The 11,480-nt window shown below is 36.6% G+C and overlaps 1 long non-coding RNA gene across 1 annotated transcript; it reads left to right on the top strand.

The window, feature by feature from the left end:
- Positions 1 to 11: 11 nt before the first annotated feature.
- LOC146584927 (uncharacterized) lies at positions 12 to 5,459 on the top strand. The gene is made up of 3 exons (XR_014898095.1): positions 12 to 293; positions 896 to 970; positions 2,716 to 5,459. It is a non-coding gene; the product is annotated as an uncharacterized LOC146584927 (long non-coding RNA).
- The last annotated feature ends 6,021 nt before the right edge of the window (positions 5,460 to 11,480 follow it).

The raw sequence follows: 11,480 nt of genomic DNA, 5'->3' as shown, positions 1-11,480 counted from the left end.
GGTCCCGTGGGAGGCGAAGGGCGCGGCGCGTCTCGCCGCGTGTCACGCGTTTCGCCGCGCTTCGGGCACCTCGGGCAAGTACGTGTCGTGTTCACCCCCCGCGCCCGGCCTCGCCCCCCGCGAGGTCCCGTGTGCCGAGCGTTTCACACCCCGAGACCATTTCCACTCGAAAAGGTCACGGAAGGGTGCGTAGGTTTTGGGCGCTCTAGGGAAAAACACACAGACACACACGCACCGTTTTTCTGCAAAACGCAGGAACGTCATCTTCTGAAGCAGGAAATGAAATGTGGCGGGTAAGAAATGAGTTCCTGACAAAACTTGGCTGCCTTCCCCCTCAACCTCCTTTTCTGCTCCCACTCCCCCCTCCCCMAAAAAAGTCCCATAATTCATTCCAAAAACTCTCCTATATGTGCCCTGAACAAGCTTGAGAGAATGGCCACTGAATTCTCTCCCCCCAAAAATCAGCCCCTAAGGCTGTAATTGTGTGGAGAAAAAGAACATAACCCTATAATTATATAATTATTTTACCATAATGCCTATAGTCGTGGGTAAATGTGGGCTGTACATTTATGAGCAACCCTCAATGTAGTATGAGGAAACTGGGCTAATAACAACTGTTGAAATTATGTTGCAAAATAAGTATAAAAGTAAATGTGATTATTGTGTATATGTTTTTGTCATAACTTTATTGCATGTACTTGATTTGGTAAGGGCTTATGAATAGGATCTTTACAGACATTCTGGGAACTAAAACTGCTTTGTGTAAATGTGAGAAAATAGATTGTATGTTACAGTTGGGAATATTCTAGTTTGCTGAGCAGTTAGTGAAAGAGGGAAGGACTTGATATGCTAGTCTGTTTATTTTCCATTAACAACATCTGAATTTGTTGGCTAGCACCAGCCAGAAGGGATGGAGAAGTTTGAAAAGTAATCTGGCAAGGATCATGACGCCCCAAAAAAAGGCTGCAGTGTGAGTGGCAATATCTATTAGACATCAAAGAATCTATTCACAGAGGATGATCATCTTGAAGTGCAAGTTAATACAGGTCAAATGTATTTGATTCCATTGCTTATGAAACTGCTTGTTCTTATGTGAGAAATGTTAAGAATTATTTTGTCTTTTAGGTAACATTGTTAAAGCAGAAGATAGGGATGCAGAAATCTCGGTAATGTAACATTGTATTCTTTCTCTAACTTCCATTTCACCCTGTTTATTGTTATAATGTGCTGTTGTGTATCACCTGCTTCCATTGCAAGTTCTTCAGATTCAAAAGGAGCCAATACTTTGTCAGGTGTTTGTAGAGCAGCTGGTTCGCTAGAGTTTCTAAACAGATTCTGACACTGGACTAACATAAGCACCAGTAAACAGTTCACTCGCAGACACATCAAAGTAGCTTTTAGTCCTGAAGCAGGCTGAACAATTTGGAGTAATTATTGTGACATCATGTAGGCTTCATSATACTTGAGTTACTTACCTGAATCCAGGGACATTTTTAGGGGCAAACATGCATGGCRGCTGCCCGGGCAGCTCAAGGCAATCCCAATGTCATTAATTTAGGTAGCAGTGCAATGCAAGTATTCTGTTGAGCAAGCGGGTGATGGGAGCCTCTGCCCAAAATTCCCACAGCTGCAGTGTCAGCTCTGGCAGGAAGTTGCACTGCAGTCTTCGAAAGACCGACAAGCACACAAAAAAGATCAGCTAAACCAAGAAGAGTGAAGAAGAAATATTAAGCAGGGACTGTTGAGAGTACAAGTGATGACTTAGGTAAAGATGCCCGTGGTCAAACTCAGTATCACCTCCAGGCAAGTCCTGTTGATAGGGTTAAGGTTGTGTAAATTCTAAGAGAATCCTGATGCAAGATCTTTCTTAGAGAAGCTGCTTGTGCTGACAACAAAGTTGTATACTCATTATTACAGCCATATTAAGCTGTCTTCCATAGAAAACTGTTCAAACAAGTTGTATGCTCTCAGGAAGATCTTAGGCAGTATAGAACCTCAGACAGTTCCTGTAAACTGCAAAACATGGGTACATTGTCTTTCACAGTGAATTATTAGAGTCCATWCTGTTTTGTAGAATGACAGGAAAGTTATTTTTCAAAGAGAGTTGAAATAATAAACACAGGAAGATTTATGTTAATTATTTTTCATTATATATTTGTATTTCCTCCTCTGTTGTGCCCTAAATAGAATAAATATATAATTATATAAATCTGTAGATTTTCTTTTTYTATAAAAATATACATTATAGAAGAAAGTTTTATATAGCAATGTGATATATAGTACATGCTACATACAGTAGAACAGATGTGTTCTATGTGTGTGYATGTTTGTATTTATCTTATTACCAGATGCATTAATATATCAATATAGAAATAGTAGATTCTATATAATGTTTAACATATGTATATAGATAATATGTATATTAATATATTTTTTCCCATACAGCTTCTTTCTACATCTTCTTTCAGAACAGTCTCTCTAGAAAATGGCCATGCATCTTAATGGGCTTAATGTTACTTTGTGCTTCATTACATTTTGTGTTTTCTAGTGTGAGAAACTGAACATAGGCGAGCTGCAATTATAATGGTATGTGATTCTGGCCTACAGCATGCACAATTTCAGATGTAGTTTAGTGTCTATGTCTTGCTTCAACTTATAAAAGGTATCATGAGCACTCAAACTAAAAGTTGATGTATAATTTTGTTTTTTATGCAGATTTCTTTCTACTTTTGCCGTGGCATCAAAGTTTTAAGGGAATACACTCCTCTGCAAGTACTGCAGGATGATAACTCTGAAGTGATTCACTTCCGTTATGCAGATTAAAAAAAAAAAAAAAAAGTCACTATTCTACATCCTTCCAGTCTCTCTGAGCACCATTATTCAAAATAAAAATATTCTTAGCCATGCTCTAAGAGTAGGAATTAAAAATGTATCAGTAATAGTGATGAATAATTTTTGTATGGATTTCAAGAGGCTAGCAAAAGTTCAGAGCTGTGTATACAAGAATGTATGTACATATGTCACATGTTGAGAGGAAATACTCGGTACTCTTCAGTGATCAAATTGTAAAGAAGAAATTTGATACCTAACTAGTGTATGTGTGAAAACAAGACATGCATCTGGTTATTCATTCCATTTTCATTTACTCGTGTGATTAGACCYGTGGAAGGTTGCATACATCCTCCTGTTTAAGTTGATAACAGCTTGAAGTTGTTTGAATGATACTATTGGAAAAAGTTCTTAAGTATCATTTTCACTAGAGAAAAAGAAARTGCTGTGATTGTTGAATGTCCAGTGGTATTTTCTTTGAGTCTATGCATTAATTGCTCAGGTAAGTCTTCTACTGGATTAGTCCATTTGCATCACTTACTACTTGTCATGCACCTTCARTTGGACACAAACTTTTACAGGTCCTTGCCTAAGCTAATGTTTCCATTTTCCTCTGCTAAGTCACGTGTCATATCTTCTAATCTCTAGACCTATATGGGCTGCATTTATGAGTGCATGTCATTCTGGCCTACATTGTACATAAGATCATATTCTGATTGATTTTCCCCCCCCCTGAATGATTTATGTTCCTTTAATATGTAACTCAGACTTCTCTTGTGTATATATGTAAGGTGGTACGGTATAGGTGTTCCTCATCTCTAGCAAATATATAGGATTCTGTCATTAAAATTACATTGGTAAATCACCTAGACCACTTTCTGTAAACTTTGTATCAACAATTAATCATTTTCAGCCTGTGTCTCACTCCACCTTCATTCTTGTACACAGATAATTCTGTTTCTARCATAAAACCTTAATCCTAGTTCTGCTAGCATAACAGATATGTATACTTCATTTTTTTGTGATAGAATTCCTATAAATATTACTAGATTGTAGAATTCTAATGATAAAAAATACCTTAAGGGTGTTTTTTCCCTATTGAGGTCAGCTTTCTCTAAAAGCAATAACCACGCCTATTCCAGACCCAGTAAAATTCTTTTCTTTTACAGCTCCTGGGAACACAGAGCACAGCACATTTTAACTACAGCTATAGATTCAACTGCGAAAGATCTCTATCAAGTATCACAGAGAATTTGAGGCAGCTGGCAGTTATCGGCTCAAGCAGATAGTCAGTAGAGGTGTAGAAGATAAATAGATAGTAGAAAGCAATCTGAAAACCCAGGAAAGATTATAAATATCTTTTCTAGAAGGGWGCTAACAGCTCAGGTAGGTCACCGATCAACTAAACTTCCAGATCAGTTGTGTGTCTAATACTACTGAAAATACAACAGTTTTACTCTTCATGCCTGTCAGCTCTGAAGTAGTATTCAAGTTGTGGGAAATGCAGTTTGATGTATTCATTTATAGAAATCACTATCACCCTAAAGTGAAGAATACTACTGGAAGACAGACAATCAAAATCTCAGGGACAGCTTGACCCTCTTTTAAATTACAGTTGCCAGAATAAAAAAAGGTTTACACCCCCTTCTTATCCTTCTTACTTTACATGCTACTGTATTTATACTGTCAATGCAACCATTAAATAATATTATATTAATCACGGTCCTCTTTGGAGCACTTCTTTCTGTAGGTGTGAGTTTATGATGTATAATTGCTAGTTGCCTTAAAGTAGCTGAGCCATTCCATTTTCCCTAGCATTAGCCACAGAAATGAGAAAGGTGAATGTCTATGAATAGGAGAAGAATGTGGTGATTTTAATGGCTGTATATTAGAACAGTCCTACAAAATATCTATTCAAGTCAGTCTAATATTTCCCAAATTCCTACCTATGGATAGTATAGAGTCTTGCACAAGATTGTCAAGAAACGGATAATATTTGATAACTCTTCTTGCCCAGTTTTGAGATGTAGGACTATTAGTGGAGAGATAGTGTCAGGAGATTTTTTATGAGAGTAAGCACAGAAAAGAAGTCTGTAAATGGCAYGTAGAAGTGGTATAACTACTCCACTGACATCTGTCTTTATTATGTTAACCCAATCGATGGACCCCACAAAGTAGCTGAAGTTGGTGAAATGTGAATTCTTGATAGCAGAATTCCATGGAGCGGAACAACAACAGCGAAAAAGACCCCTGCTCAATTTGCTTTGAAAGGTACTTTAAATAAAATTTCTGTCTGTAGCAAAGGAGTTGAAAATCACTCTGCACRTTTACACTGGAAGAGTATAATCCCAAGACATACCCATCAAGTATTTTAAAATATTAGCTACCACTATTACTTAACAGACAGCTACACATTATATTCACAAAATCAACTGACATTTAGGTGTGTCCATGTTACTGCTTATGTAAGTAATGTGCGTGCTTTGAACAGACCTCTGTAATTTTTAAGAGTATGAAATGAATAAAAAAGTAATTGATGTACGTGTTTTTATTTTTATTATATACTGTTCTAATATGTACTTTAGAATGCTACTGAATAATAAAGTGCCCCTATACATTTCAGTTCCGAATAGTGATTGCTTGGGGTATTTTTCATATTTCATTCTAAGTACTTYAGACTGCTTAAGTACTAAAAACCCAAATTTTCAAAGCTGACATAGATTAGAAGTCTAAAATGATCTTATCATATTATTTTCATACCTAATTGGTCTTTTAGTTGTACCAGTATAATTCTAGTGATAGACTCTGCCCAATTTAGAGCCATTTTTTTTAATAACAATCTCTCAGTTCGGATGTTGTGGAACTGTAAGTTTCTACCCTGATATTATAATATATACCTAACTTCATTAGATTAAAGAACATTTTAGGTAGCAGGAGAATGTTCTTTTTGACTTTATTTGTTTTTTAAGGAAAAAGCAGCAAAAGAAGATGACAAAGAAATAGCCAAAATATAGACACCTTATTAGATAGAATTTTAGAGTGTGTCTGAATATTTGCTCTGTTATATTGCAGTATATAAGTAATTATCAGTTAACAGGAAGGCGACAACTTGTTGTCCTAAACAGTACAAAAAGTATATAGGGAATATATGGAGCCAGAAGTAAGAAGGCATCCCTCCCAGGCAATCATCCTTACCATCTGGATAGAAACAGGTCTTGTCTACTTTTTTTCTCTCTCATGAATCCTTTGAATGTTTCATTGTTTTTCTACACTGTGGTCTAGATTCAATAGARATTTGGAAAAATATAAACAGTTCAGTCTCAGGCTACATAACTGTCTGAGATTTAGGCACTCCCTTAGGAGGTATAAACAGGGAGGTCTAAGAATCTCTTTCTGGTCAAGTACCTTAACCTGTGCATAAAAGAAGGCATCTTTTTTTCATCTCATTTTGCTCAAAAGTGAATTAATTGGTCTGACTTTCAAAGGGATGAAGGTGTCTCCTCTATTTATGTAGATGAGTTAAGACAACTGTTCAAACAAACATCATGATTTAGCATTCCCAAAGACACTTCCTGTACAGCCAAGGGAAAGAGAAAGGCTTCCTACTTAAGCTTTCTGAATTTCCTCTTGGATGCACTTAGCTCACTGGCTGCATGAGAGCTGGGATGCTCAAGGTAACAATTCTGCGTCATCCTGCCAGGCAGATGTTGCAATACTGGCAACTGCAACAGTCTGAAAATGACCCAAAGTTTAAAAAGACTGCTTTGCAAAACCCTTAAATAAGTATACTCTGCTTTGATGGGATMACATTCTTCACTCTCGAGAAGTGAAGTTAACATGAAAAGCCTGTCTTGAGTTGACTGTAACTTGACCTACTGAATATCTTGAATATCTGACATGTACAATTGTTCTTCAATTCTGAAGAAAATTGTTCTTCAGTGCTTTCATTTGTTATTCATTGTGTAGGAAACATTAGACTGTATAATCAAAATCATTCAGGAAGAAATTTTACTTCTTGCATCTGAGTCTTGATAAAAGCCACAGTTTTCTTCGCAGCTGTCCTCTGGGATAGTCACTTTTTTCCCAAAATGAGAAACCTAACATAGAAGTAAATTTTGTTTATTAGTGCTTTACAATGCTTCACAACAGTAAAAATCTCAGTATATCATGTATTTACTTTCTTKACTGATAGGTCAAAAATATAGTCTTGCAATTTTAAGGAATTATAAAAGAGATTTCACAGGTAGTAATATAGGTATATAAATACTAAATAAAAAATCAATATGTATTTTGGGGGATGGAAGGGGGACTACATGCATTCTCCCGACAAGCAGATCAGCACTGGGAGAATTATGAAGGAAGTACAAGATACTTATTTCTGTGGTTCTACAGGAAGATATTAGGGATAGAATTTTACTCTCCTTTGGAGAAGGCCTCAGACTGCTACCCCAAACCTCATTTCTCAATACCTACATGGCATGGCAGAGCTATGTGTTTGCAGGTGTTTTTATAGGCACTGCTATTTCTTTTTGGTGACTCTCTTATACTCTAAAAATTAGGCTCTGCTGAAGATTCCTCTGATTTCCTAGGATCACGTGTTTCTGCTTTGATTATTCCCCTCTTTATAGCATCCTAGAAAAAGTGTCAGTCTTTGGCCTTTGCTTGGTTTTAGTAAATTGTTTTTTTGAGTTTTCTGTTCTTTTTACTGCCTCCAGGTACTACTGGTCATTCCCTTGTAGAGCTAYAGTAGATCTTCCTATATAGGAAGCAGGAATTTCCTTTTCCTATAGTTAACGAGACTTTGCACTGAGCCATTACACATAATCTGGGGGACGGTGCCACTGTTACAAAATTAGTAACAAAAATTTCTTTCTTCATGTTTCCATTTTATTATCACTGTTTCACTGCCAGTATTTTTTTTTTTTTTTTTTTTTTTGATACACAGGTATGATGTATTGTAATATCCATGTGCCATCAAATAACTTGAATTCTGCAGCAGTTCATTGTGGTGTAGGAGATTAAGACAACTTAGGCTTCTATATATAGAAGTGTTCAAATGTAAACTGTGCATGGAAATTCCCATTATGGACAACAGAGTCAGTACAATCAGTGGAGCCTAGTCAGTGACTCATCAGTTGATGAGCTGCTATGCATATATTTTGGAATGAGGTAGGTTATTCTGTAGGCGCCATCTGAACACAATGAAAAAAACATGACATTTGTAAAATATACTATCATTTTCTGTGTCTTGCCATTTTCTAAAGGATGCAGCTCCCAGAAACTGAAAGAATATTCTATTGTAATCATGAAGTTTCTGCCAAAAATAACAAAAAGATCTATCTTGAACATTTCCCGAAATTAAACTGGCATGTCATGAAGTTATCAAATCTCTTGTCATTTGCTGTTTTGTGCACATCACACACTTGTTTACTCTAAACTAGATACACATATTTGGCCAAGTAAATGCAATCTCTGGGTAATCTTGTGCATGAGTTCATCCTAAAAATGTGTATCAGTATAATGATGTCAGTTACTGAATTTTTTGGACTTTTTTTCATACATTTGTGATATTTACAGAATTGTTTGAGTTGGTAGCCRGTAATAATGGGAAAGTGCATTTGTTGATGGAGATGGTTCCTCTGAATTCTGTTTGAGGGTCTTACTGATCTGTCCTCTGTGAATACAATACTTTCCTGTAAACAGTGTTTATTCACTTTAGCAGTGATTGAAGGGAAAGCATTACTCCCTTAGTCTAAAGACACTTACTTTCTCTAGYACCTCCAGTCTGTTTCATTTTAGAGTGCAGGGTTGATCTGAAGGATCAACAGCTAATATACCAGAGAGCAAGTTTGGATGCACCTTTCAAGTAAAAATGAAACCCAATAACAAGCGCAGTCCAAGTTACGCTAGGACTAAGGTTACGTAGGGTGGCTACTGACTCAGGACAGCTACAGAGATAGAGCCTAGACAGCTGCAGAGCAGTGGCAGCCAGCCAGTGTTATTGAACAGATGAAGACGAGCCCTAAGGAGAACTTAAATCTCAGACATTGGCTGCTCTAATACAGAACAAATAAGCTATATAAAAGACTTAAATACCATGACAAGAATTACAGCAGTTAGTTGAAACAAAGTCCTTGGAGTTCCTATGCAACTTTTAATATAGAAATTCTCATAACAAAAGTATTTAAAGAAAGACTAGATTTTTAGATTTTTTTTAAAAAACCCATATGCTAGCTACATATTAAACAGTCTCTGTCATCCTATATGTCATATACTGAGCTGTTAAAGAAAGACTGTGTCTTCATAGGCACATTCCAGTTTATGCGAAGATAACTCAAGCTATCCCAAGCTGAGAATTGAAATCTGTGAGCCCTAGTGTATYGGTTTTGGTATCCAAATGAGCCCACTCTAATACACTGTATTTTGGGTAAGTAAATTGTCTTTTGAACAAATAAAAACTATTTATGAAAGCCCTGTTTCTTTCTGAAAGTACATTTCAGATAATCTATAAGCTGTACACATCCACACTTACTGAAAAGGTTACTTTTCCTATCTTATTTGTAAAGCACAGTAATGCTTTACAACACAGTTGCAGAGTCTACCACTGAGACCTGGCAACAGGAAAAAAGACAAATAAATAGCTCAAAAGGGAGGAGAAGAAATGTATTTCTCTTCATAGAACCTATAGCTAGCTATAGTTTTAAATTTAAGTTTCTTTGTAGGACATATCTAATTGGTTTGGATTAGCCATGGATACAGATCGTGCCAGGATCAGTCTTCCAAATCTTTTATATTTTCCCTTATGGAAATATGCCAAAGAACTATAATATCAGGTATGGTATTCCTATTAATATTTCCGATTAAATCCAAAATCTTCCCTGATAAGGGCATCCATTTTCAAAGTACTTCTTAAAATAGAATAGCTTGATGCTGTGAACAATACATTGACGCTGATGAAAAACAGGGAGACCCAAACGAATTCCAACAAGCCTGGAAGAGTCTGTGTTTCAGAATTACTTTGACTCATTAATGGAGTAATAAAACGCACAGAGAACTGGATCTCTGAAAGAACTCAGTGATTTAAGGGCAAAGTGTTACCATGTAGTTCCCATTAGCCTGCACATTAGTCTATTAGATCTACAGATACTTCTGTTCCATGCAAATCACTGAAACAATAGRTATAGGTTTTACATAAAATCAACATGACCGTAAAAAGGATTGTAGGCATATTTTCCAATTACTGCAGTTAGAATGACCAAAGCTTTTGAGTACAGCTTTGTCAGGATTTTTATTCTCCAAGGGCCTACCTATTCACAACTATAAAGTAGCTGAACATCACAAAGTTAGGTTTTCTAATTTTTCCCCCCTCAGAAAGAATTCATGAAACCATTTAACAACTTTCATGTAAAAAAATGTTGTGTTTGATATATCTGATAGAAAATACTTTATCTCGCCCGAGGGCAAAAGAATGGATAAGATGACCTGTCATCTAGGATTGTAAGCCTCTGTTCCTATTCTTTATCTTTTAAACGTGGATCATTTGCGATGACCGACAGTGAGCTACAACAATCTCTTCCAAACGGCTTGCAGTGCCCTGTGTACGCAGAAAGCTCACAGGAAAGGTCAGCCAGGTCCCAAACACTACGCATTAAGAATTTCAAATGGAGGGTCAACAGTGCCAGGCACATTTTGGATTTCAATTACTTTCTGTGAGATTCATATGACCAAATGCAGGTTTTATAATGTAACAGCTAATCCTGAGCTTGTCATCTAGGCTGCCCTTCTTCTCTTTGCAAAGAAATAGGCACCTGAAGGGCACAGTTAATCTTATTGAAAAAGTCTAAAATGGGTCAGAAGAGCTATGTTCTGGAACTGAGCAATCGTCTCCATAGACTATAAAGACAACCCAGGGTGACAGTACAGATGTAAACATCTACAAGTTAAATATCTAAATTTAAGTGAAATGACTCCTACGCTAACATCTTCCCTGTTTGCATATTTCCATCCTTTCTCAGTGAAAATTGATCAGTGGCTTCATAACAGATTTATCATACTGCTTTTTGCGATTTTTGATGGCTCAGTAGTTCATTACATCCACTCTGTTCTATCCTGTAATACAATGACTTACCACAAGCATCCAATTTGGGCTGATAGTTCTGTAACATTATTAATTAGCTGAAGAAAATGAAAACAGAAAGTCATTAAGTAACAGATGAGAACATAAGAAATTTCAGACTACTGATCTTTTCTGCTGTACTCTCCGATACTGAACAACAACAAGGACTGCGAAGACATTGATTGTATTGTCTTTCTCGTTTTGACTTTTGACGCTGTGRGAGAAATTTCATCCTGATCCTACCTGTCCATCAACATATGCCCCYAAACATAAAGTCTTAAAACTTTTTAAGGTAGTCATTTAACTATACTATAACTGCTTATTATTACTTTCATCTAGTTTGTATCAACGACTGCTAGAAAAGCATGCTTTGAGTAGATCTTCTACTTCTACTACTACCCAACAGGAGGAAAAAAACAACGATAAAGTTTTGCTGCAGTCATATAACGAACCCACCCACAGATGGCTTGAACTCCCCAAAAGCTTTGCAGCATCAGGAGTGTTTTATGCACTGGCAAGTTTGAAGACACGGCTA

The sequence above is a fragment of the Rhea americana genome, unplaced genomic scaffold (genome assembly GCF_003343005.1).
Source record: "Rhea americana isolate MKP2758 unplaced genomic scaffold, rheAme1 scaffold_88, whole genome shotgun sequence".
In the NCBI taxonomy this organism is placed as follows: domain Eukaryota; kingdom Metazoa; phylum Chordata; class Aves; order Rheiformes; family Rheidae; genus Rhea; species Rhea americana.
This window is presented reverse-complemented; position numbering and strand designations above follow the sequence as displayed.